General features: G+C 49.1%; 11 non-coding genes across 11 annotated transcripts; all 11 read left to right on the forward strand.

Moving 5' to 3' along the window:
- Window positions 1-1,047: 1,047 nt before the first annotated feature.
- Window positions 1,048-1,120, forward strand: TRNAK-UUU (transfer RNA lysine (anticodon UUU)). Its single transcript has one exon. It is a non-coding gene; the product is annotated as a tRNA-Lys (tRNA).
- Window positions 1,121-5,607: 4,487 nt separating this feature from the next.
- On the forward strand, window positions 5,608-5,680 carry TRNAK-UUU (transfer RNA lysine (anticodon UUU)). The gene has a single exon. It is a non-coding gene; the product is annotated as a tRNA-Lys (tRNA).
- Window positions 5,681-9,407: 3,727 nt separating this feature from the next.
- Window positions 9,408-9,480, forward strand: TRNAK-UUU (transfer RNA lysine (anticodon UUU)). Its single transcript has one exon. It is a non-coding gene; the product is annotated as a tRNA-Lys (tRNA).
- Window positions 9,481-15,634: 6,154 nt separating this feature from the next.
- Window positions 15,635-15,707, forward strand: TRNAK-UUU (transfer RNA lysine (anticodon UUU)). The gene has a single exon. It is a non-coding gene; the product is annotated as a tRNA-Lys (tRNA).
- Window positions 15,708-16,394: 687 nt separating this feature from the next.
- On the forward strand, window positions 16,395-16,467 carry TRNAK-UUU (transfer RNA lysine (anticodon UUU)). The gene has a single exon. It is a non-coding gene; the product is annotated as a tRNA-Lys (tRNA).
- A 2,207-nt stretch (window positions 16,468-18,674) lies between these two features.
- On the forward strand, window positions 18,675-18,747 carry TRNAK-UUU (transfer RNA lysine (anticodon UUU)). The gene has a single exon. It is a non-coding gene; the product is annotated as a tRNA-Lys (tRNA).
- A 687-nt stretch (window positions 18,748-19,434) lies between these two features.
- Window positions 19,435-19,507, forward strand: TRNAK-UUU (transfer RNA lysine (anticodon UUU)). Its single transcript has one exon. It is a non-coding gene; the product is annotated as a tRNA-Lys (tRNA).
- Window positions 19,508-20,194: 687 nt separating this feature from the next.
- Window positions 20,195-20,267, forward strand: TRNAK-UUU (transfer RNA lysine (anticodon UUU)). Its single transcript has one exon. It is a non-coding gene; the product is annotated as a tRNA-Lys (tRNA).
- Window positions 20,268-25,512: 5,245 nt separating this feature from the next.
- TRNAK-UUU (transfer RNA lysine (anticodon UUU)) lies at window positions 25,513-25,585 on the forward strand. The gene has a single exon. It is a non-coding gene; the product is annotated as a tRNA-Lys (tRNA).
- A 687-nt stretch (window positions 25,586-26,272) lies between these two features.
- Window positions 26,273-26,345, forward strand: TRNAK-UUU (transfer RNA lysine (anticodon UUU)). The gene has a single exon. It is a non-coding gene; the product is annotated as a tRNA-Lys (tRNA).
- Window positions 26,346-27,032: 687 nt separating this feature from the next.
- On the forward strand, window positions 27,033-27,105 carry TRNAK-UUU (transfer RNA lysine (anticodon UUU)). The gene has a single exon. It is a non-coding gene; the product is annotated as a tRNA-Lys (tRNA).
- The last annotated feature ends 371 nt before the right edge of the window (window positions 27,106-27,476 follow it).

A 27,476-nucleotide genomic window follows, 5' to 3' on the forward strand; every position in this document is an offset into this window, starting at 1 on the left:
TAAGGAAGCCGTTCTGGCAGTGTCTTTTTGCAAGGCCCTTGTTTCCGGTGAAAGAGCATTGGCCTGTAGGTAAAAGTAAGCCAGAAACTGGACTGGACCCTATCTGCATGCTTACAGGTTAGATTCTCCCTTTTATCTTCAACCTGTCCTAGAAAATTAAACGGGAGAGGACGATTGGCCAGCCTGGGCAAGCCAAATACTTGTGCTTTCAGGCTGAATGCTCTTTTTCCACCATAGATGTCAAGATTCAAACAGCTTTGGACTCTTCTGGTGGTGGATTTTTCAGAGCCCGGATAGCTCAGTCGGTAGAGCATCAGACTTTTAATCTGAGGGTCCAGGGTTCAAGTCCCTGTTCAGGCGCTTTGAGGTCCTTGAGCTTCTGATTGGGCAGTCTTTATGCACATCTGCCAGGAACGCTCACTGGACCAGAGAGATGAAATGTCCTAGGGGACGGGAAGCCAACCTCCCCCCTCGAGGCTCTTGGAATCTGCACCAGAAATAAAGGTGGCTGAAGGTGATTGTTTGACCAACTGTTTCCTGCCATAGACCCTTGTCTGTGGTAGCTTACCTGGGCTCCCGTAAACAATCTGCGACTGGCACACGCTGCTTGATCTTCTCTTGCCTATAATCCAGAGTGGATTCTACCTTATTTTTTGGCCTGCGTTTCCTCTGCTGGACCTGGCATCATGAGGCTAAAGGGGAACTTCATTTGTAACCCAGTCACTGATTAAGAATACTGGAAGTGTCTTGGTCCAGGGCTTAAGGAAGCCGTTCTGGCAGTGTCTTTTTGCAAGGCCCTTGTTTCCGGTGAAAGAGCATTGGCCTGTAGGTAAAAGTAAGCCAGAAACTGGACTGGACCCTATCTGCATGCTTACAGGTTAGATTCTCCCTTTTATCTTCAACCTGTCCTAGAAAATTAAACGGGAGAGGACGATTTGCCAGCCTGGGCAAGCCAAATACTTGTGCTTTCAGGCTGAATGCTCTTTTTCCACCATAGATGTCAAGATTCAAACAGCTTTGGACTCTTCTGGTGGTGGGTTTTTCAGAGCCCGGATAGCTCAGTCGGTAGAGCATCAGACTTTTAATCTGAGGGTCCAGGGTTCAAGTCCCTGTTCGGGCGCTTTGAGGTCCTTGAGCTTCTGATTGGGCAGTCTTTATGCACATCTGCCAGGAACGCTCACTGGACCAGAGAGATGAAATGTCCTAGGGGACGGGAAGCCAACCTCCCCCCTTGAGGCTCTTGGAATCTGCACCAGAAATAAAGGTGGCTGAAGGTGATTGTTTGACCAACTGTTTCCTGCCATGGACCCTTGTCTGTGGTAGCTTACCTGGGCTCCCGTAAACAATCTTCGACTGGCACGCGCTGCTTGATCTTCTCTTGCCTATAATCCAGAGTGGATTCTACCTTATTTTCTGGCCTGCGTTTCCTCTGCTGGACCTGGCATCATGAGGCTAAAGGGGAACTTCATTTGTAACCCAGTCACTGATTAAGAATACTGGAAGTGTCTTGGTCCAGGGCTTAAGGAAGCCGTTCGGGCAGTGTCTTTTTGCAAGGCCCTTGTTTCCGGTGAAAGAGCATTGACCTGTAGGTAAAAGTAAGCCAGAAACTGGACTGGACCCTATCTGCATGCTTACAGGTTAGATTCTCCCTTTTATCTTCAACCTGTCCTAGAAAATTAAACGGGAGAGGACGATTGGCCAGCCTGGGCAAGCCAAATACTTGTGCTTTCAGGCTGAATGCTCTTTTTCCACCATAGATGTCAAGATTCAAACAGCTTTGGACTCTTCTGGTGGAGGATTTTTCAGAGCCCGGATAGCTCAGTCGGTAGAGCATCAGACTTTTAATCTGAGGGTCCAGGGTTCAAGTCCCTCTTCAGGCGCTTTGAGGTCCTTGAGCTTCTGATTGGGCAGTCTTTATGCACATCTGCCAGGAACGCTCACTGGACCAGAGAGATGAAATGTCCTAGGGGACGGGAAGCCAACCTCCCCCCTCGAGGCTCTTGGAATCTGCACCAGAAATAAAGGTGGCTGAAGGTGATTGTTTGACCAACTGTTTCCTGCCATAGACCCTTGTCTGTGGTAGCTTACCTGGGCTCCCGTAAACAATCTGCGACTGGCACACGCTGCTTGATCTTCTCTTGCCTATAATCCAGAGTGGATTCTACCTTATTTTTTGGCCTGCGTTTCCTCTGCTGGACCTGGCATCATGAGGCTAAAGGGGAACTTCATTTGTAACCCAGTCACTGATTAAGAATACTGGAAGTGTCTTGGTCCAGGGCTTAAGGAAGCCGTTCTGGCAGTGTCTTTTTGCAAGGCCCTTGTTTCCGGTGAAAGAGCATTGGCCTGTAGGTAAAAGTAAGCCAGAAACTGGACTGGACCCTATCTGCATGCTTACAGGTTAGATTCTCCCTTTTATCTTCAACCTGTCCTAGAAAATTAAACGGGAGAGGACGATTTGCCTGCCTGGGCAAGCCAAATACTTGTGCTTTCAGGCTGAATGCTCTTTTTCCACCATAGATGTCAAGATTCAAACAGCTTTGGACTCTTCTGGTGGTGGATTTTTCAGAGCCCGGATAGCTCAGTCGGTAGAGCATCAGACTTTTAATCTAAGGGGCCAGGGTTCAAGTCCCTGTTTGGGCGCTTTGAGGTCCTTGAGCTTCTGATTGGGCAGTCTTCATGCACATCTGCCAGGAACGCTCGCTGGACCAGAGAGATGAAATGTCCTAGGGGACGGGAAGCCAACCTCCCCCCTCGAGGCTCTTGGAATCTGCACCAGAAATAAAGGTGGCTGAAGGTGATTGTTTGACCAACTGTTTCCTGCCATAGACCCTTGTCTGTGGTAGCTTACCTGGGCTCCCGTAAACAATCTGCAACTGGCACACGCTGCTTGTTCTTCTCTTGCCTATAATCCAGAGTGGATTCTACCTTATTTTTTGGCCTGCGTTTCCTCTGCTGGACCTGGCATCATGAGGCTAAAGGGGAACTTCATTTGTAACCCAGTCACTGATTAAGAATACTGGAAGTGTCTTGGTCCAGGGCTTAAGGAAGCCGTTCTGGCAGTGTCTTTTTGCAAGGCCCTTGTTTCCGGTGAAAGAGCATTGGCCTGTAGGTAAAAGTAAGCCAGAAACTGGACTGGACCCTATCTGCATGCTTACAGGTTAGATTCTCCCTTTTATCTTCAACCTGTCCTAGAAAATTAAACGGGAGAGGACGATTTGCCAGCCTGGGCAAGCCAAATACTTGTGCTTTCAGGCTGAATGCTCTTTTTCCACCATAGATGTCAAGATTCAAACAGCTTTGGACTCTTCTGGTGGTGGGTTTTTCAGAGCCCGGATAGCTCAGTCGGTAGAGCATCAGACTTTTAATCTGAGGGTCCAGGGTTCAAGTCCCTGTTCGGGTGCTTTGAGGTCCTTGAGCTTCTGATTGGGCAGTATTTATGCACATCTGCCAGGAACGCTCACTGGACCAGAGAGATGAAATGTCCTAGGGGACGGGAAGCCAACCTCCCCCCTCGAGGCTCTTGGAATCTGCACCAGAAATAAAGGTGGCTGAAGGTGATTGTTTGACCAACTGTTTCCTGCCATAGACCCTTGTCTGTGGTAGCTTACCTGGGCTCCCGTAAACAATCTGCAACTGGCACACGCTGCTTGATCTTCTCTTGCCTATAATCCAGAGTGGATTCTACCTTATTTTTTGGCCTGCGTTTCCTCTGCTGGACCTGGCATCATGAGGCTAAAGGGGAACTTCATTTGTAACCCAGTCACTGATTAAGAATACTGGAAGTGTCTTGGTCCAGGGCTTAAGGAAGCCGTTCTGGCAGTGTCTTTTTGCAAGGCCCTTGTTTCCGGTGAAAGAGCATTGGCCTGTAGGTAAAAGTAAGCCAGAAACTGGACTGGACCCTATCTGCATGCTTACAGGTTAGATTCTCCCTTTTATCTTCAACCTGTCCTAGAAAATTAAACGGGAGAGGACGATTTGCCAGCCTGGGCAAGCCAAATACTTGTGCTTTCAGGCTGAATGCTCTTTTTCCACCATAGATGTCAAGATTCAAACAGCTTTGGACTCTTCTGGTGGTGGGTTTTTCAGAGCCCGGATAGCTCAGTCGGTAGAGCATCAGACTTTTAATCTGAGGGTCCAGGGTTCAAGTCCCTGTTCGGGTGCTTTGAGGTCCTTGAGCTTCTGATTGGGCAGTATTTATGCACATCTGCCAGGAACGCTCACTGGACCAGAGAGATGAAATGTCCTAGGGGACGGGAAGCCAACCTCCCCCCTCGAGGCTCTTGGAATCTGCACCAGAAATAAAGGTGGCTGAAGGTGATTGTTTGACCAACTGTTTCCTGCCATAGACCCTTGTCTGTGGTAGCTTACCTGGGCTCCCGTAAACAATCTGCAACTGGCACACGCTGCTTGATCTTCTCTTGCCTATAATCCAGAGTGGATTCTACCTTATTTTTTGGCCTGCGTTTCCTCTGCTGGACCTGGCATCATGAGGCTAAAGGGGAACTTCATTTGTAACCCAGTCACTGATTAAGAATACTGGAAGTGTCTTGGTCCAGGGCTTAAGGAAGCCGTTCTGGCAGTGTCTTTTTGCAAGGCCCTTGTTTCCGGTGAAAGAGCATTGGCCTGTAGGTAAAAGTAAGCCAGAAACTGGACTGGACCCTATCTGCATGCTTACAGGTTAGATTCTCCCTTTTATCTTCAACCTGTCCTAGAAAATTAAACGGGAGAGGACGATTTGCCAGCCTGGGCAAGCCAAATACTTGTGCTTTCAGGCTGAATGCTCTTTTTCCACCATAGATGTCAAGATTCAAACAGCTTTGGACTCTTCTGGTGGTGGATTTTTCAGAGCCCGGATAGCTCAGTCGGTAGAGCATCAGACTTTTAATCTAAGGGGCCAGGGTTCAAGTCCCTGTTTGGGCGCTTTGAGGTCCTTGAGCTTCTGATTGGGCAGTCTTTATGCACATCTGCCAGGAACGCTCACTGGACCAGAGAGATGAAATGTCCTAGGGGACGGGAAGCCAACCTCCCCCCTCGAGGCTCTTGGAATCTGCACCAGAAATAAAGGTGGCTGAAGGTGATTGTTTGACCAACTGTTTCCTGCCATAGACCCTTGTCTGTGGTAGCTTACCTGGGCTCCCGTAAACAATCTGCAACTGGCACACGCTGCTTGATCTTCTCTTGCCTATAATCCAGGGTGGATTCCACCTTATTTTTTGGCCTGCGTTTCCTCTGCTGGACCTGGCATCATGAGGCTAAAGGGGAACTTCATTTGTAACCCAGTCACTGATTAAGAATACTGGAAGTGTCTTGGTCCAGGGCTTAAGGAAGCCGTTCTGGCAGTGTCTTTTTGCAAGGCCCTTGTTTCCGGTGAAAGAGCATTGGCCTGTAGGTAAAAGTAAGCCAGAAACTGGACTGGACCCTATCTGCATGCTTACAGGTTAGATTCTCCCTTTTATCTTCAACCTGTCCTAGAAAATTAAACGGGAGAGGACGATTGGCCAGCCTGGGCAAGCCAAATACTTGTGCTTTCAGGCTGAATGCTCTTTTTCCACCATAGATGTCAAGATTCAAACAGCTTTGGACTCTTCTGGTGGTGGATTTTTCAGAGCCCGGATAGCTCAGTCGGTAGAGCATCAGACTTTTAATCTGAGGGTCCAGGGTTCAAGTCCCTGTTCGGGCGCTTTGAGGTCCTTGAGCTTCTGATTGGGCAGTCTTTATGCACATCTGCCAGGAACGCTCACTGGACCAGAGAGATGAAATGTCCTAGGGGACGGGAAGCCAACCTCCCCCCTCGAGGCTCTTGGAATCTGCACCAGAAATAAAGGTGGCTGAAGGTGATTGTTTGACCAACTGTTTCCTGCCATAGACCCTTGTCTGTGGTAGCTTACCTGGGCTCCCGTAAACAATCTGCGACTGGCACACGCTGCTTGATCTTCTCTTGCCTATAATCCAGAGTGGATTCTACCTTATTTTTTGGCCTGCGTTTCCTCTGCTGGACCTGGCATCATGAGGCTAAAGGGGAACTTCATTTGTAACCCAGTCACTGATTAAGAATACTGGAAGTGTCTTGGTCCAGGGCTTAAGGAAGCCGTTCTGGCAGTGTCTTTTTGCAAGGCCCTTGTTTCCGGTGAAAGAGCATTGGCCTGTAGGTAAAAGTAAGCCAGAAACTGGACTGGACCCTATCTGCATGCTTACAGGTTAGATTCTCCCTTTTATCTTCAACCTGTCCTAGAAAATTAAACGGGAGAGGACGATTTGCCTGCCTGGGCAAGCCAAATACTTGTGCTTTCAGGCTGAATGCTCTTTTTCCACCATAGATGTCAAGATTCAAACAGCTTTGGACTCTTCTGGTGGTGGATTTTTCAGAGCCCGGATAGCTCAGTCGGTAGAGCATCAGACTTTTAATCTAAGGGGCCAGGGTTCAAGTCCCTGTTTGGGCGCTTTGAGGTCCTTGAGCTTCTGATTGGGCAGTCTTCATGCACATCTGCCAGGAACGCTCGCTGGACCAGAGAGATGAAATGTCCTAGGGGACGGGAAGCCAACCTCCCCCCTCGAGGCTCTTGGAATCTGCACCAGAAATAAAGGTGGCTGAAGGTGATTGTTTGACCAACTGTTTCCTGCCATAGACCCTTGTCTGTGGTAGCTTACCTGGGCTCCCGTAAACAATCTGCAACTGGCACACGCTGCTTGTTCTTCTCTTGCCTATAATCCAGAGTGGATTCTACCTTATTTTTTGGCCTGCGTTTCCTCTGCTGGACCTGGCATCATGAGGCTAAAGGGGAACTTCATTTGTAACCCAGTCACTGATTAAGAATACTGGAAGTGTCTTGGTCCAGGGCTTAAGGAAGCCGTTCTGGCAGTGTCTTTTTGCAAGGCCCTTGTTTCCGGTGAAAGAGCATTGGCCTGTAGGTAAAAGTAAGCCAGAAACTGGACTGGACCCTATCTGCATGCTTACAGGTTAGATTCTCCCTTTTATCTTCAACCTGTCCTAGAAAATTAAACGGGAGAGGACGATTTGCCAGCCTGGGCAAGCCAAATACTTGTGCTTTCAGGCTGAATGCTCTTTTTCCACCATAGATGTCAAGATTCAAACAGCTTTGGACTCTTCTGGTGGTGGGTTTTTCAGAGCCCGGATAGCTCAGTCGGTAGAGCATCAGACTTTTAATCTGAGGGTCCAGGGTTCAAGTCCCTGTTCGGGTGCTTTGAGGTCCTTGAGCTTCTGATTGGGCAGTATTTATGCACATCTGCCAGGAACGCTCACTGGACCAGAGAGATGAAATGTCCTAGGGGACGGGAAGCCAACCTCCCCCCTCGAGGCTCTTGGAATCTGCACCAGAAATAAAGGTGGCTGAAGGTGATTGTTTGACCAACTGTTTCCTGCCATAGACCCTTGTCTGTGGTAGCTTACCTGGGCTCCCGTAAACAATCTGCAACTGGCACACGCTGCTTGATCTTCTCTTGCCTATAATCCAGAGTGGATTCTACCTTATTTTTTGGCCTGCGTTTCCTCTGCTGGACCTGGCATCATGAGGCTAAAGGGGAACTTCATTTGTAACCCAGTCACTGATTAAGAATACTGGAAGTGTCTTGGTCCAGGGCTTAAGGAAGCCGTTCTGGCAGTGTCTTTTTGCAAGGCCCTTGTTTCCGGTGAAAGAGCATTGGCCTGTAGGTAAAAGTAAGCCAGAAACTGGACTGGACCCTATCTGCATGCTTACAGGTTAGATTCTCCCTTTTATCTTCAACCTGTCCTAGAAAATTAAACGGGAGAGGACGATTTGCCAGCCTGGGCAAGCCAAATACTTGTGCTTTCAGGCTGAATGCTCTTTTTCCACCATAGATGTCAAGATTCAAACAGCTTTGGACTCTTCTGGTGGTGGGTTTTTCAGAGCCCGGATAGCTCAGTCGGTAGAGCATCAGACTTTTAATCTGAGGGTCCAGGGTTCAAGTCCCTGTTCGGGTGCTTTGAGGTCCTTGAGCTTCTGATTGGGCAGTATTTATGCACATCTGCCAGGAACGCTCACTGGACCAGAGAGATGAAATGTCCTAGGGGACGGGAAGCCAACCTCCCCCCTCGAGGCTCTTGGAATCTGCACCAGAAATAAAGGTGGCTGAAGGTGATTGTTTGACCAACTGTTTCCTGCCATAGACCCTTGTCTGTGGTAGCTTACCTGGGCTCCCGTAAACAATCTGCAACTGGCACACGCTGCTTGATCTTCTCTTGCCTATAATCCAGAGTGGATTCTACCTTATTTTTTGGCCTGCGTTTCCTCTGCTGGACCTGGCATCATGAGGCTAAAGGGGAACTTCATTTGTAACCCAGTCACTGATTAAGAATACTGGAAGTGTCTTGGTCCAGGGCTTAAGGAAGCCGTTCTGGCAGTGTCTTTTTGCAAGGCCCTTGTTTCCGGTGAAAGAGCATTGGCCTGTAGGTAAAAGTAAGCCAGAAACTGGACTGGACCCTATCTGCATGCTTACAGGTTAGATTCTCCCTTTTATCTTCAACCTGTCCTAGAAAATTAAACGGGAGAGGACGATTTGCCAGCCTGGGCAAGCCAAATACTTGTGCTTTCAGGCTGAATGCTCTTTTTCCACCATAGATGTCAAGATTCAAACAGCTTTGGACTCTTCTGGTGGTGGATTTTTCAGAGCCCGGATAGCTCAGTCGGTAGAGCATCAGACTTTTAATCTAAGGGGCCAGGGTTCAAGTCCCTGTTTGGGCGCTTTGAGGTCCTTGAGCTTCTGATTGGGCAGTCTTTATGCACATCTGCCAGGAACGCTCACTGGACCAGAGAGATGAAATGTCCTAGGGGACGGGAAGCCAACCTCCCCCCTCGAGGCTCTTGGAATCTGCACCAGAAATAAAGGTGGCTGAAGGTGATTGTTTGACCAACTGTTTCCTGCCATAGACCCTTGTCTGTGGTAGCTTACCTGGGCTCCCGTAAACAATCTGCAACTGGCACACGCTGCTTGATCTTCTCTTGCCTATAATCCAGGGTGGATTCCACCTTATTTTTTGGCCTGCGTTTCCTCTGCTGGACCTGGCATCATGAGGCTAAAGGGGAACTTCATTTGTAACCCAGTCACTGATTAAGAATACTGGAAGTGTCTTGGTCCAGGGCTTAAGGAAGCCGTTCTGGCAGTGTCTTTTTGCAAGGCCCTTGTTTCCGGTGAAAGAGCATTGGCCTGTAGGTAAAAGTAAGCCAGAAACTGGACTGGACCCTATCTGCATGCTTACAGGTTAGATTCTCCCTTTTATCTTCAACCTGTCCTAGAAAATTAAACGGGAGAGGACGATTGGCCAGCCTGGGCAAGCCAAATACTTGTGCTTTCAGGCTGAATGCTCTTTTTCCACCATAGATGTCAAGATTCAAACAGCTTTGGACTCTTCTGGTGGTGGATTTTTCAGAGCCCGGATAGCTCAGTCGGTAGAGCATCAGACTTTTAATCTGAGGGTCCAGGGTTCAAGTCCCTGTTCGGGCGCTTTGAGGTCCTTGAGCTTCTGATTGGGCAGTCTTTATGCACATCTGCCAGGAACGCTCACTGGACCAGAGAGATGAAATGTCCTAGGGGACGGGAAGCCAACCTCCCCCCTCGAGGCTCTTGGAATCTGCACCAGAAATAAAGGTGGCTGAAGGTGATTGTTTGACCAAATGTTTCCTGCCATAGACCCTTGTCTGTGGTAGCTTACCTGGGCTCCCGTAAACAATCTGCGACTGGCACACGCTGCTTGATCTTCTCTTGCCTATAATCCAGAGTGGATTCTACCTTATTTTTTGGCCTGCGTTTCCTCTGCTGGACCTGGCATCATGAGGCTAAAGGGGAACTTCATTTGTAACCCAGTCACTGATTAAGAATACTGGAAGTGTCTTGGTCCAGGGCTTAAGGAAGCCGTTCTGGCAGTGTCTTTTTGCAAGGCCCTTGTTTCCGGTGAAAGAGCATTGGCCTGTAGGTAAAAGTAAGCCAGAAACTGGACTGGACCCTATCTGCATGCTTACAGGTTAGATTCTCCCTTTTATCTTCAACCTGTCCTAGAAAATTAAACGGGAGAGGACGATTTGCCAGCCTGGGCAAGCCAAATACTTGTGCTTTCAGGCTGAATGCTCTTTTTCCACCATAGATGTCAAGATTCAAACAGCTTTGGACTCTTCTGGTGGTGGATTTTTCAGAGCCCGGATAGCTCAGTCGGTAGAGCATCAGACTTTTAATCTAAGGGGCCAGGGTTCAAGTCCCTGTTTGGGCGCTTTGAGGTCCTTGAGCTTCTGATTGGGCAGTCTTTATGCACATCTGCCAGGAACGCTCACTGGACCAGAGAGATGAAATGTCCTAGGGGACGGGAAGCCAACCTCCCCCCTCGAGGCTCTTGGAATCTGCACCAGAAATAAAGGTGGCTGAAGGTGATTGTTTGACCAACTGTTTCCTGCCATAGACCCTTGTCTGTGGTAGCTTACCTGGGCTCCCGTAAACAATCTGCAACTGGCACACGCTGCTTGATCTTCTCTTGCCTATAATCCAGAGTGGATTCTACCTTATTTTTTGGCCTGCGTTTCCTCTGCTGGACCTGGCATCATGAGGCTAAAGGGGAACTTCATTTGTAACCCAGTCACTGATTAAGAATACTGGAAGTGTCTTGGTCCAGGGCTTAAGGAAGCCGTTCTGGCAGTGTCTTTTTGCAAGGCCCTTGTTTCCGGTGAAAGAGCATTGGCCTGTAGGCAGGGCTGGTGCAAGGATCGTTGACACCCTAGGCGAAACCTAATTTTGCCGCCCCCCCCCCCGGCTGCGCACATGACTCCACCTTACCCTGCCTTTGCTACACATGACCTATCTGACCCCTACACTGACCCCTTGACACAAACTAATCCACCTGACTCCTACTTCCTGCACTACTCACATCATGCTGACCCCTACACTGACCTACCTGATAATTACCCCGACCTACCTGGCACCTACACTAACCCACCTGGCACCTACACTAACCCACCTGACACCTACACTGCCAATTACACTGACCATCACGCTGACACCTACACTGACCATCACGCTGACACCTACACTGACCATCACGCTGACACCTACACTGACCATCACACTGACACCTACACTGACACCTACACTGACACCTACACTGACCATCACACTGACACATACACTGACACATCACACTGACACATCACACTGACACTGGCACATACACGTACACTGGCATGACATACACTGACACATACCCTGACATGACACATACCCTGACATGACACATACCCTGACACATACCCTGACATGACACATACCCTGACATGACACATACACTGACATGACACATACACTGACATGACACATACACTGACACATACCCTGACATGACACATACACTGGCACTGACACATACACTGACACATACACTGGCACGACACATACCCTGACATGACACATACACTGGCACTGACACATACACTGACCATCATACTGACACCTACACTGACCATCACACTGACGCATACACTGACACATACACTGACCATCATACTGACACCTACACTGACCATCACACTGACGCATACACTGACGCATACACTGACGCATACACTGACCATCACACTGACGCATACACTGACGCATACACTGACACATCACACTGACCATCACACTGACCATCACACTGACACATACACTGACAAATACACTGACACATACACTGACCATCACACTGATGCATACACTGACGCATACACTGACGCATACACTGACGCATACACTGACACATCACACTAACCATCACACTGACACATACACTGACACATACACTGACCATCACACTGACGCATCACACTGACGCATCACACTGACGCATCACACTGACGCATACACTGACACATACACTGACCATCACACTGATGCATACACTGATGCATACACTGATGCATACACTGACACATCACACTGACCATCACACTGACACATCACACTAACCATCACACTGACACATACACTGACCATCACACTGACCATCACACTGACCATCACACTGACGCATCACACTGACGCATCACACTGACGCATCACACTGACGCATCACACTGACGCATACACTGACCATCACACTGACACATACACTGACCATCACACTGACACATACACTGACCATCACACTGACCATCACACTGACACATACACTGACACATACACTGACACATACACTGACCATCACACTGACGCATACACTGACCATCACACTGACGCATACACTGACCATCACACTGACCATCACACTGACCATCACACTTACACATACACTGACCATCACACTGACCATCACACTGACCATCACACTGACCATCACACTGACACATACACTGACCATCACACTGACCATCACACTGACCATCACACTGACACATACACTGACGCATACACTGACCATCACACTGACCATCACACTGACACATACACTGACCATCACACTGACCATCACACTGACCATCACACTGACACATACACTGACACATACACTGACGCATACACTGACACATACACTGACACATACACTGACCATCATACTGACGCATACACTGACCATCACACTGACGCATCACACTGACGCATCACACTGACGCATCACACTGACGCATCACACTGACGCATACACTGACGCATCACACTGACGCATCACACTGACGCATACACTGACCATCACACTGACCATCACACTGACCATCACACTGACGCATCACACTGACGCATCACACTGACGCATCACACTGACCATCACACTGACGCATACACTGACCATCACACTGACGCATACACTGACCATCACACTGACGCATACACTGACCATCACACTGACGCATACACTGACCATCACACTGACGCATCACACTGACACATACACTGACACATACACTGACCATCATACTGACGCATACACTGACCATCACACTGACGCATACACTGACCATCACACTGACCATCACACTGACCATCACACTGACACATACACTGACGCATACACTGACCATCACACTGACACATACACTGACCATCACACTGACACATACACTGACCATCACACTGACACATACACTGACCATCACACTGACACATACACTGACCATCACACTGACACATACACTGACCATCACACTGACGCATACACTGATCATCACACTGACGCATACACTGACACATACACTGACACATACACTGACCATCATACTGACGCATACACTGACCATCACACTGACCATCACACTGACCATCACACTGACGCATCACACTGACGCATCACACTGACGCATCACACTGACGCATACACTGACGCATCACACTGACGCATCACACTGACGCATCACACTGACGCATACAGTGACCATCACACTGACCATCACACTGACCATCACACTGACCATCACACTGACGCATACACTGACGCATCACACTGACGCATCACACTGACGCATCACACTGACGCATCACACTGACCATCACACTGACGCATACACTGACCATCACACTGACGCATACACTGACCATCACACTGACGCATACACTGACCATCACACTGACGCATACACTGACGCATACACTGACCTTCACACTGACGCATACACTGACCTTCACACTGACGCATACACTGACGCATACACTGACGCATACACTGACGCATACACTGACCATCACACTGACCATCACACTGACCATCACACTGACCATCACACTGACCTTCACACTGACGCATACACTGACCATCACACTGACACATACACTGACCTTCACACTGACGCATACACTGACCATCACACTGACACATACACTGACCTTCACACTGACGCATACACTGACCATCACACTGACGCATACACTGACCATCACACTGACACATACACATACACATACCCTGACACTGACACATCACACTGACACATACACTGGCATGACACATACACTGACACATACACTGGCATGACACATACACTGGCATGACACATACACTGACACATACACTGGCACTGACACACATCACACTGACACACATCACACTGACCTACCTGACTCCTACTTCCTGCATTACTCACACACAAACCCCCTCCATACAGCTCAATGTAGATCGGGGATGATCCATCCTCCTCGGCTCCTCCTTACCTCTGCTCTTTGATGCTGCCTTCAGGGACCATCATCCGGGCCTCTTCCTACTCCTCCGCACTGGGTGTGCAGAATTGTTCAGGAGTCCACGCCAGCGCCGTCCACCCGCTCCGCCGGGGCCACGCCAGCGCCGTGCACCCGCTCCGCCTCCATCATATCCCCGCCGGGACCAGGCCAGCGCCGTCCACCCTCCTCCACGATGTCCCCGCCGGGCAGGAGGTCAGCTGACCGACATCTCAATGCTCTCACCTCCGCCGAGCCCCGCCCCTCCGCTGCACTCACACAGACACACAGCGCCGCTCCAGAGGGACAGGCTGGAGCAAAGGAGTCCCGGAGCGGCGCTGTGAGATAAACACGTGTGAGCGCTCAGCGGGAAACATGGGGGATTGGTGGCGCCAGCGGCACACCACGGGGGGGGGGCGAGAGAACACTGGACAGAGGCCGTGGTTGCGCCCTAGGTGGTAGTGCGCCCTAGGCGGCTGCCTACTTCGCCTAGTGGTAGCGCCGGCCCTGCCTGTAGGTAAAAGTAAGCCAGAAACTGGACTGGACCCTATCTGCATGCTTACAGGTTAGATTCTCCCTTTTATCTTCAACCTGTCCTAGAAAATTAAACGGGAGAGGACGATTGGCCAGCCTGGGCAAGCCAAATACTTGTGCTTTCAGGCTGAATGCTCTTTTTCCACCATAGATGTCAAGATTCAAACAGCTTTGGACTCTTCTGGTGGTGGATTTTTCAGAGCCCGTATAGCTCAGTCGGTAGAGCATCAGACTTTTAATCTGAGGGTCCAGGGTTCAAGTCCCTGTTCGGGTGCTTTGAGGTCCTTGAGCTTCTGATTGGGCAGTCTTTATGCACATCTGCCAGGAATGCTCACTGGACCAGAGAGATGAAATGCCCTAGGGGACGGGAAGCCAACCTCCCCCCTCGAGGCTCTTGGAATCTGCACCAGAAATAAAGGTGGCTGAAGGTGATTGTTTGACCAACTGTTTCCTGCCATAGACCCTTGTCTGTGGTAGCTTACCTGGGCTCCCGTAAACAATCTGCGACTGGCACACGCTGCTTGATCTTCTCTTGCCTATAATCCAGAGTGGATTCTACCTTATTTTTTGGCCTGCGTTTCCTCTGCTGGACCTGGCATCATGAGGCTAAAGGGGAACTTCATTTGTAACCCAGTCACTGATTAAGAATACTGGAAGTGTCTTGGTCCAGGGCTTAAGGAAGCCGTTCTGGCAGTGTCTTTTTGCAAGGCCCTTGTTTCCGGTGAAAGAGCATTGGCCTGTAGGTAAAAGTAAGCCAGAAACTGGACTGGACCCTATCTGCATGCTTACAGGTTAGATTCTCCCTTTTATCTTCAACCTGTCCTAGAAAATTAAACGGGAGAGGACGATTGGCCAGCCTGGGCAAGCCAAATACTTGTGCTTTCAGGCTGAATGCTCTTTTTCCACCATAGATGTCAAGATTCAAACAGCTTTGGACTCTTCTGGTGGTGGATTTTTCAGAGCCCGGATAGCTCAGTCGGTAGAGCATCAGACTTTTAATCTGAGGGTCCAGGGTTCAAGTCCCTGTTCGGGCACTTTGAGGTCCTTGAGCTTCTGATTGGGCAGTCTTTATGCACATCTGCCAGGAATGCTCACTGGACCAGAGAGATGAAATGTCCTAGGGGACGGGAAGCCAACCTCCCCCCTCGAGGCTCTTGGAATCTGCACCAGAAATAAAGGTGGCTGAAGGTGATTGTTTGACCAACTGTTTCCTGCCATAGACCCTTGTCTGTGGTAGCTTACCTGGGCTCCCGTAAACAATCTGCGACTGGCACACGCTGCTTGATCTTCTCTTGCCTATAATCCAGAGTGGATTCTACCTTATTTTTTGGCCTGCGTTTCCTCTGCTGGACCTGGCATCATGAGGCTAAAGGGGAACTTCATTTGTAACCCAGTCACTGATTAAGAATACTGGAAGTGTCTTGGTCCAGGGCTTAAGGAAGCCGTTCGGGCAGTGTCTTTTTGCAAGGCCCTTGTTTCCGGTGAAAGAGCATTGGCCTGTAGGTAAAAGTAAGCCAGAAACTGGACTGGACCCTATCTGCATGCTTACAGGTTAGATTCTCCCTTTTATCTTCAACCTGTCCTAGAAAATTAAACGGGAGAGGACGATTGGCCAGCCTGGGCAAGCCAAATACTTGTGCTTTCAGGCTGAATGCTCTTTTTCCACCATAGATGTCAAGATTCAAACAGCTTTGGACTCTTCTGGTGGTGGATTTTTCAGAGCCCGGATAGCTCAGTCGGTAGAGCATCAGACTTTTAATCTGAGGGTCCAGGGTTCAAGTCCCTGTTCGGGCGCTTTGAGGTCCTTGAGCTTCTGATTGGGCATTCTTTACGCACATCTGCCAGGAATGCTCACTGGACCAGAGAGATGAAATGTCCTAGGGGACGGGAAGCCAACCTCCCCCCTCGAGGCTCTTGGAATCTGCACCAGAAATAAAGGTGGCTGAAGGTGATTGTTTGACCAACTGTTTCCTGCCATAGACCCTTGTCTGTGGTAGCTTACCTGGGCTCCCGTAAACAATCTGCGACTGGCACACGCTGCTTGATCTTCTCTTGCCTATAATCCAGAGTGGATTCTACCTAATTTTTTGGCCTGCGTTTCCTCTGCTGGACCTGGCATCATGAGGCTAAAGGGGAACTTCATTTGTAACCCAGTCACTGATTAAGAATACTGGAAGTGTCTTGGTCCAGGGCTTAAGGAAGCCGTTCTGGCAGTGTCTTTTTGCAAGGCCCTTGTTTCCAGTGAAAGAGCATTGGCCTGTAGGTAAAAGTAAGCCAGAAACTGGACTGGACCCTATCTGCATGCTTACAGGTTAGATTCTCCCTTTTATCTTCAACCTGTCCTAGAAAATTAAACGGGAGAGGACGATTGGCCAGCCTGGGCAAGCCAAATACTTGTGCTTTCAGGCTGAATGCTCTTTTTCCACCATAGATGTCAAGATTCAAACAGCTTTGGACTCTTCTGGTGGTGGATTTTTCAGAGCCCAGATAGCTCAGTCGGTAGAGCATCAGACTTTTAATCTGAGGGTCCAGGGTTCAAGTCCCTGTTCGGGCGCTTTGAGGTCCTTGAGCTTCTGATTGGGCAGTCTTTATGCACATCTGCCAGGAATGCTCACTGGACCAGAGAGATGAAATGTCCTAGGGGACGGGAAGCCAACCTCCCCCCTCGAGGCTCTTGGAATCTGCACCAGAAATAAAGGTGGCTGAAGGTGATTGTTTGACCAACTGTTTCCTGCCATGGACCCTTGTCTGTGGTAGCTTACCTGGGCTCCCGTAAACAATCTTCGACTGGCACGCGCTGCTTGATCTTCTCTTGCCTATAATCCAGAGTGGATTCTACCTTATTTTTTGGCCTGCGTTTCCTCTGCTGGACCTGGCATCATGAGGCTAAAGGGGAACTTCATTTGTAACCCAGTCACTGATTAAGAATACTGGAAGTGTCTTGGTCCAGGGCTTAAGGAAGCCGTTCGGGCAGTGTCTTTTTGCAAGGCCCTTGTTTCCGGTGAAAGAGCATTGACCTGTAGGTAAAAGTAAGCCAGAAACTGGACTGGACCCTATCTGCATGCTTACAGGTTAGATTCTCCCTTTTATCTTCAACCTGTCCTAGAAAATTAAACGGGAGAGGACGATTGGCCAGCCTGGGCAAGCCAAATACTTGTGCTTTCAGGCTGAATGCTCTTTTTCCACCATAGATGTCAAGATTCAAACAGCTTTGGACTCTTCTGGTGGTGGATTTTTCAGAGCCCGTATAGCTCAGTCGGTAGAGCATCAGACTTTTAATCTGAGGGTCCAGGGTTCAAGTCCCTGTTCGGGTGCTTTGAGGTCCTTGAGCTTCTGATTGGGCAGTCTTTATGCACATCTGCCAGGAATGCTCACTGGACCAGAGAGATGAAATGTCCTAGGGGACGGGAAGCCAACCTCCCCCCTCGAGGCTCTTGGAATCTGCACCAGAAATAAAGGTGGCTGAAGGTGATTGTTTGACCAACTGTTTCCTGCCATAGACCCTTGTCTGTGGTAGCTTACCTGGGCTCCCGTAAACAATCTGCGACTGGCACACGCTGCTTGATCTTCTCTTGCCTATAATCCAGAGTGGATTCTACCTTATTTTTTGGCCTGCGTTTCCTCTGCTGGACCTGGCATCATGAGGCTAAAGGGGAACTTCATTTGTAACCCAGTCACTGATTAAGAATACTGGAAGTGTCTTGGTCCAGGGCTTAAGGAAGCCGTTCTGGCAGTGTCTTTTTGCAAGGCCCTTGTTTCCGGTGAAAGAGCATTGGCCTGTAGGTAAAAGTAAGCCAGAAACTGGACTGGACCCTATCTGTATGCTTACAGGTTAGATTCTCCCTTTTATCTTCAACCTGTCCTAGAAAATTAAACGGGAGAGGACGATTGGCCAGCCTGGGCAAGCCAAATACTTGTGCTTTCAGGCTGAATGCTCTTTTTCCACCATAGATGTCAAGATTCAAACAGCTTTGGACTCTTCTGGTGGTGGATTTTTCAGAGCCCGGATAGCTCAGTCGGTAGAGCATCAGACTTTTAATCTGAGGGTCCAGGGTTCAAGTCCCTGTTCGGGCGCTTTGAGGTCCTTGAGCTTCTGATTGGGCATTCTTTATGCACATCTGCCAGGAATGCTCACTGGACCAGAGAGATGAAATGTCCTAGGGGACGGGAAGCCAACCTCCCCCCTCGAGGCTCTTGGAATCTGCACCAGAAATAAAGGTGGCTGAAGGTGATTGTTTGACCAACTGTTTCCTGCCATAGACCCTTGTCTGTGGTAGCTTACCTGGGCTCCCGTAAACAATCTGCGACTGGCACACGCTGCTTGATCTTCTCTTGCCTATAATCCAGAGTGGATTCTACCTTATTTTTTGGCCTGCGTTTCCTCTGCTGGACCTGGCATCATGAGGCTAAAGGGGAACTTCATTTGTAACCCAGTCACTGATTAAGAATACTGGAAGTGTCTTGGTCCAGGGCTTAAGGAAGCCGTTCGGGCAGTGTCTTTTTGCAAGGCCCTTGTTTCCGGTGAAAGAGCATTGGCCTGTAGGTAAAAGTAAGCCAGAAACTGGACTGGACCCTATCTGCATGCTTACAGGTTAGATTCTCCCTTTTATCTTCAACCTGTCCTAGAAAATTAAACGGGAGAGGACGATTGGCCAGCCTGGGCAAGCCAAATACTTGTGCTTTCAGGCTGAATGCTCTTTTTCCACCATAGATGTCAAGATTCAAACAGCTTTGGACTCTTCTGGTGGTGGATTTTTCAGAGCCCGGATAGCTCAGTCGGTAGAGCATCAGACTTTTAATCTGAGGGTCCAGGGTTCAAGTCCCTGTTCGGGCGCTTTGAGGTCCTTGAGCTTCTGATTGGGCATTCTTTACGCACATCTGCCAGGAATGCTCACTGGACCAGAGAGATGAAATGTCCTAGGGGACGGGAAGCCAACCTCCCCCCTCGAGGCTCTTGGAATCTGCACCAGAAATAAAGGTGGCTGAAGGTGATTGTTTGACCAACTGTTTCCTGCCATAGACCCTTGTCTGTGGTAGCTTACCTGGGCTCCCGTAAACAATCTGCGACTGGCACACGCTGCTTGATCTTCTCTTGCCTATAATCCAGAGTGGATTCTACCTAATTTTTTGGCCTGCGTTTCCTCTGCTGGACCTGGCATCATGAGGCTAAAGGGGAACTTCATTTGTAACCCAGTCACTGATTAAGAATACTGGAAGTGTCTTGGTCCAGGGCTTAAGGAAGCCGTTCTGGCAGTGTCTTTTTGCAAGGCCCTTGTTTCCAGTGAAAGAGCATTGGCCTGTAGGTAAAAGTAAGCCAGAAACTGGACTGGACCCTATCTGCATGCTTACAGGTTAGATTCTCCCTTTTATCTTCAACCTGTCCTAGAAAATTAAACGGGAGAGGACGATTGGCCAGCCTGGGCAAGCCAAATACTTGTGCTTTCAGGCTGAATGCTCTTTTTCCACCATAGATGTCAAGATTCAAACAGCTTTGGACTCTTCTGGTGGTGGATTTTTCAGAGCCCGGATAGCTCAGTCGGTAGAGCATCAGACTTTTAATCTGAGGGTCCAGGGTTCAAGTCCCTGTTCGGGCGCTTTGAGGTCCTTGAGCTTCTGATTGGGCAGTCTTTATGCACATCTGCCAGGAATGCTCACTGGACCAGAGAGATGAAATGTCCTAGGGGACGGGAAGCCAACCTCCCCCCTCGAGGCTCTTGGAATCTGCACCAGAAATAAAGGTGGCTGAAGGTGATTGTTTGACCAACTGTTTCCTGCCATGGACCCTTGTCTGTGGTAGCTTACCTGGGCTCCCGTAAACAATCTTCGACTGGCACGCGCTGCTTGATCTTCTCTTGCCTATAATCCAGAGTGGATTCTACCTTATTTTTTGGCCTGCGTTTCCTCTGCTGGACCTGGCATCATGAGGCTAAAGGGGAACTTCATTTGTAACCCAGTCACTGATTAAGAATACTGGAAGTGTCTTGGTCCAGGGCTTAAGGAAGCCGTTCGGGCAGTGTCTTTTTGCAAGGCCCTTGTTTCCGGTGAAAGAGCATTGACCTGTAGGTAAAAGTAAGCCAGAAACTGGACTGGACCCTATCTGCATGCTTACAGGTTAGATTCTCCCTTTTATCTTCAACCTGTCCTAGAAAATTAAACGGGAGAGGACGATTGGCCAGCCTGGGCAAGCCAAATACTTGTGCTTTCAGGCTGAATGCTCTTTTTCCACCATAGATGTCAAGATTCAAACAGCTTTGGACTCTTCTGGTGGTGGATTTTTCAGAGCCCGTATAGCTCAGTCGGTAGAGCATCAGACTTTTAATCTGAGGGTCCAGGGTTCAAGTCCCTGTTCGGGTGCTTTGAGGTCCTTGAGCTTCTGATTGGGCAGTCTTTATGCACATCTGCCAGGAATGCTCACTGGACCAGAGAGATGAAATGTCCTAGGGGACGGGAAGCCAACCTCCCCCCTCGACGCTCTTGGAATCTGCACCAGAAATAAAGGTGGCTGAAGGTGATTGTTTGACCAACTGTTTCCTGCCATAGACCCTTGTCTGTGGTAGCTTACCTGGGCTCCCGTAAACAATCTGCGACTGGCACACGCTGCTTGATCTTCTCTTGCCTATAATCCAGAGTGGATTCTACCTTATTTTTTGGCCTGCGTTTCCTCTGCTGGACCTGGCATCATGAGGCTAAAGGGGAACTTCATTTGTAACCCAGTCACTGATTAAGAATACTGGAAGTGTCTTGGTCCAGGGCTTAAGGAAGCCGTTCTGGCAGTGTCTTTTTGCAAGGCCCTTGTTTCCGGTGAAAGAGCATTGGCCTGTAGGTAAAAGTAAGCCAGAAACTGGACTGGACCCTATCTGTATGCTTACAGGTTAGATTCTCCCTTTTATCTTCAACCTGTCCTAGAAAATTAAACGGGAGAGGACGATTGGCCAGCCTGGGCAAGCCAAATACTTGTGCTTTCAGGCTGAATGCTCTTTTTCCACCATAGATGTCAAGATTCAAACAGCTTTGGACTCTTCTGGTGGTGGATTTTTCAGAGCCCGGATAGCTCAGTCTGTAGAGCATCAGACTTTTAATCTGAGGGTCCAGGGTTCAAGTCCCTGTTCGGGCGCTTTGAGGTCCTTGAGCTTCTGATTGGGCAGTCTTTATGCACATCTGCCAGGAATGCTCACTGGACCAGAGAGATGAAATGTCCTAGGGGACGGGAAGCCAACCTCCCCCCTCGAGGCTCTTGGAATCTGCACCAGAAATAAAGGTGGCTGAAGGTGATTGTTTGACCAACTGTTTCCTGCCATAGACCCTTGTCTGTGGTAGCTTACCTGGGCTCCCGTAAACAATCTGCGACTGGCACACGCTGCTTGATCTTCTCTTGCCTATAATCCAGAGTGGATTCTACCTTATTTTTTGGCCTGCGTTTCCTCTGCTGGACCTGGCATCATGAGGCTAAAGGGGAACTTCATTTGTAACCCAGTCACTGATTAAGAATACTGGAAGTGTCTTGGTCCAGGGCTTAAGGAAGCCGTTCTGGCAGTGTCTTTTTGCAAGGCCCTTGTTTCCGGTGAAAGAGCATTGGCCTGTAGGTAAAAGTAAGCCAGAAACTGGACTGGACCCTATCTGCATGCTTACAGGTTAGATTCTCCCTTTTATCTTCAACCTGTCCTAGAAAATTAAACGGGAGAGGACGATTGGCCAGCCTGGGCAAGCCAAATACTTGTGCTTTCAGGCTGAATGCTCTTTTTCCACCATAGATGTCAAGATTCAAACAGCTTTCGACTCTTCTGGTGGTGGATTTTTCAGAGCCCGGATAGCTCAGTCGGTAGAGCATCAGACTTTTAATCTGAGGGTCCAGGGTTCAAGTCCCTGTTCGGGTGCTTTGAGGTCCTTGAGCTTCTGATTGGGCAGTCTTTATGCACATCTGCCAGGAATGCTCACTGGACCAGAGAGATGAAATGTCCTAGGGGACGGGAAGCCAACCTCCCCCCTCGAGGCTCTTGGAATCTGCACCAGAAATAAAGGTGGCTGAAGGTGATTGTTTGACCAACCGTTTCCTGCCATAGACCCTTGTCTGTGGTAGCTTACCTGGGCTCCCGTAAACAATCTGCAACTGGCACACGCTGCTTGATCTTCTCTTGCCTATAATCCAGAATGGATTCTACCTTATTTTTTGGCCTGCGTTTCCTCTGCTGGACCTGGCATCATGAGGCTAAAGGGGAACTTCATTTGTAACCCAGTCACTGATTAAGAATACTGGAAGTGTCTTAGTCCAGGGCTTAAGGAAGCCGTTCGGGCAGTGTCTTTTTGCAAGGCCCTTGTTTCCGGTGAAAGAGCATTGGCCTGTAGGTAAAAGTAAGCCAGAAACTGGACTGGACCCTATCTGCATGCTTACAGGTTAGATTCTCCCTTTTATCTTCAACCTGTCCTAGAAAATTAAACGGGAGAGGACGATTTGCCAGCCTGGGCAAGCCAAATACTTGTGCTTTCAGGCTGAATGCTCTTTTTCCACCATAGTTGTCAAGATTCAAACAGCTTTGGACTCTTCTGGTGGTGGGTTTTTCAGAGCCCGGATAGCTCAGTCGGTAGAGCATCAGACTTTTAATCTGAGGGTCCAGGGTTCAAGTTCCTGTTCGGGCGCTTTGAGGTCCTTGAGCTTCTGATTGGGCAGTCTTTATGCACATCTGCCAGGAACGCTCACTGGACCAGAGAGATGAAATGTCCTAGGGGACGGGAAGCCAACCTCCCCCCTCGAGGCTCTTGGAATCTGCACCAGAAATAAAGGTGGCTGAAGGTGATTGTTTGGCCAACTGTTTCCTGCCATAGACCCTTGTCTGTGGTAGCTTACCTGGGCTCCCGTAAACAATCTGCGACTGGCATACCTTGCTTGATCTTCTCTTGCCTATAATCCAGAGTGGATTCTACCTTATTTCTTGGCCTGCGTTTCCTCTGCTGGACCTGGCATCATGAGGCTAAAGGGGAACTTCATTTGTAACCCAGTCACTGATTAAGAATACTGGAAGTGTCTTGGTCCAGGGCTTAAGGAAGCCGTTCTGGCAGTGTCTTTTTGCAAGGCCCTTGTTTCCGGTGAAAGAGCATTGGCCTGTAGGTAAAAGTAAGCCAGAAACTGGACTGGACCCTATCTGCATGCTTACAGGTTAGATTCTCCCTTTTATCTTCAACCTGTCCTAGAAAATTAAACGGGAGAGGACGATTGGCCAGCCTGGGCAAGCCAAATACTTGTGCTTTCAGGCTGAATGCTCTTTTTCCACCATAGATGTCAAGATTCAAACAGCTTTGGACTCTTCTGGTGGTGGGTTTTTCAGAGCCCGGATAGCTCAGTCGGTAGAGCATCAGACTTTTAATCTGAGGGTCCAGGGTTCAAGTTCCTGTTCGGGCGCTTTGAGGTCCTTGAGCTTCTGATTGGGCAGTCTTTATGCACATCTGCCAGGAACGCTCACTGGACCAGAGAGATGAAATGTCCTAGGGGACGGGAAGCCAACCTCCCCCCTCGAGGCTCTTGGAATCTGCACCAGAAATAAAGGTGGCTGAAGGTGATTGTTTGACCAACTGTTTCCTGCCATGGACCCTTGTCTGTGGTAGCTTACCTGGGCTCCCGTAAACAATCTTCGACTGGCACGCGCTGCTTGATCTTCTCTTGCCTATAATCCAGAGTGGATTCTACCTTATTTTTTGGCCTGCGTTTCCTCTGCTGGACCTGGCATCATGAGGCTAAAGGGGAACTTCATTTGTAACCCAGTCACTGATTAAGAATACTGGAAGTGTCTTGGTCCAGGGCTTAAGGAAGCCGTTCGGGCAGTGTCTTTTTGCAAGGCCCTTGTTTCCGGTGAAAGAGCATTGACCTGTAGGTAAAAGTAAGCCAGAAACTGGACTGGACCCTATCTGCATGCTTACAGGTTAGATTCTCCCTTTTATCTTCAACCTGTCCTAGAAAATTAAACGGGAGAGGACGATTGGCCAGCCTGGGCAAGCCAAATACTTGTGCTTTCAGGCTGAATGCTTTTTCCACCATAGATGTCAAGATTCAAACAGCTTTGGACTCTTCTGGTGGTGGATTTTTCAGAGCCCGGATAGCCCAGTCGGTAGAGCATCAGACTTTTAATCTGAGGGTCCAGGGTTCAAGTCCCTGTTCGGGCGCTTTGAGGTCCTTGAGCTTCTGATTGGGCAGTCTTTATGCACATCTGCCAGGAATGCTCACTGGACCAGAGAGATGAAATGTCCTAGGGGACGGGAAGCCAACCTCCCCCCTCGAGGCTCTTGGAATCTGCACCAGAAATAAAGGTGGCTGAAGGTGATTGTTTGACCAACTGTTTCCTGCCATAGACCCTTGTCTGTGGTAGCTTACCTGGGCTCCCGTAAACAATCTGCGACTGGCACACGCTGCTTGATCTTCTCTTGCCTATAATCCAGAGTGGATTCTACCTTATTTTTTGGCCTGCGTTTCCTCTGCTGGACCTGGCATCATGAGGCTAAAGGGGAACTTCATTTGTAACCCAGTCACTGATTAAGAATACTGGAAGTGTCTTGGTCCAGGGCTTAAGGAAGCCGTTCGGGCAGTGTCTTTTTGCAAGGCCCTTGTTTCCGGTGAAAGAGCATTGGCCTGTAGGTAAAAGTAAGCCAGAAACTGGACTGGACCCTATCTGCATGCTTACAGGTTAGATTCTCCCTTTTATCTTCAACCTGTCCTAGAAAATTAAACGGGAGAGGACGATTGGCCAGCCTGGGCAAGCCAAATACTTGTGCTTTCAGGCTGAATGCTCTTTTTCCACCATAGATGTCAAGATTCAAACAGCTTTGGACTCTTCTGGTGGTGGATTTTTCAGAGCCCGGATAGCTCAGTCGGTAGAGCATCAGACTTTTAATCTGAGGGTCCAGGGTTCAAGTCCCTGTTCGGGCGCTTTGAGGTCCTTGAGCTTCTGATTGGGCAGTCTTTATGCACATCTGCCAGGAATGCTCACTGGACCAGAGAGATGAAATGTCCTAGGGGACGGGAAGCCAACCTCCCCCCTCGAGGCTCTTGGAATCTGCACCAGAAATAAAGGTGGCTGAAGGTGATTGTTTGACCAACTGTTTCCTGCCATAGACCCTTGTCTGTGGTAGCTTACCTGGGCTCCCGTAAACAATCTGCGACTGGCACACGCTGCTTGATCTTCTCTTGCCTATAATCCAGAGTGGATTCTACCTTATTTTTTGGCCTGCGTTTCCTCTGCTGGACCTGGCATCATGAGGCTAAAGGGGAACTTCATTTGTAACCCAGTCACTGATTAAGAATACTGGAAGTGTCTTGGTCCAGGGCTTAAGGAAGCCGTTCGGGCAGTGTCTTTTTGCAAGGCCCTTGTTTCCGGTGAAAGAGCATTGGCCTGTAGGTAAAAGTAAGCCAGAAACTGGACTGGACCCTATCTGCATGCTTACAGGTTAGATTCTCCCTTTTATCTTCAACCTGTCCTAGAAAATTAAACGGGAGAGGACGATTGGCCAGCCTGGGCAAGCCAAATACTTGTGCTTTCAGGCTGAATGCTCTTTTTCCACCATAGATGTCAAGATTCAAACAGCTTTGGATTCTTCTGGTGGTGGATTTTTCAGAGCCCGGATAGCTCAGTCGGTAGAGCATCAGACTTTTAATCTGAGGGTCCAGGGTTCAAGTCCCTGTTCGGGCGCTTTGAGGTCCTTGAGCTTCTGATTGGGCAGTCTTTATGCACATCTGCCAGGAATGCTCACTGGACCAGAGAGATGAAATGTCCTAGGGGACGGGAAGCCAACCTCCCCCCTCGAGGCTCTTGGAATCTGCACCAGAAATAAAGGTGGCTGAAGGTGATTGTTTGACCAACTGTTTCCTGCCATAGACCCTTGTCTGTGGTAGCTTACCTGGGCTCCCGTAAACAATCTGCGACTGGCACACGCTGCTTGATCTTCTCTTGCCTATAATCCAGAGTGGATTCTACCTTATTTTTTGGCCTGCGTTTCCTCTGCTGGACCTGGCATCATGAGGCTAAAGGGGAACTTCATTTGTAACCCAGTCACTGATTAAGAATACTGGAAGTGTCTTGGTCCAGGGCTTAAGGAAGCCGTTCTGGCAGTGTCTTTTTGCAAGGCCCTTGTTTCCGGTGAAAGAGCATTGGCCTGTAGGTAAAAGTAAGCCAGAAACTGGACTGGACCCTATCTGCATGCTTACAGGTTAGATTCTCCCTTTTATCTTCAACCTGTCCTAGAAAATTAAACGGGAGAGGACGATTGGCCAGCCTGGGCAAGCCAAATACTTGTGCTTTCAGGCTGAATGCTCTTTTTCCACCATAGATGTCAAGATTCAAACAGCTTTGGACTCTTCTGGTGGTGGATTTTTCAGAGCCCGGATAGCTCAGTCGGTAGAGCATCAGACTTTTAATCTGAGGGTCCAGGGTTCAAGTCCCTGTTCGGGCGCTTTGAGGTCCTTGAGCTTCTGATTGGGCATTCTTTATGCACATCTGCCAGGAATGCTCACTGGACCAGAGAGATGAAATGTCCTAGGGGACGGGAAGCCAACCTCCCCCCTCGAGGCTCTTGGAATCTGCACCAGAAATAAAGGTGGCTGAAGATGATTGTTTGACCAACTGTTTCCTGCCATAGACCCTTGTCTGTGGTAGCTTACCTGGGCTCCCGTAAACAATCTGCGACTGGCACACGCTGCTTGATCTTCTCTTGCCTATAATCCAGAGTGGATTCTACCTTATTTTTTGGCCTGCGTTTCCTCTGCTGGACCTGGCATCATGAGGCTAAAGGGGAACTTCATTTGTAACCCAGTCACTGATTAA

This window comes from Lithobates pipiens, unplaced genomic scaffold, assembly GCF_037356315.1.
Source record: "Lithobates pipiens isolate NorthernLeopardFrog02 unplaced genomic scaffold, aLitPip1_a1.2 Scaffold_8, whole genome shotgun sequence".
NCBI lineage: Eukaryota > Metazoa > Chordata > Amphibia > Anura > Ranidae > Lithobates > Lithobates pipiens.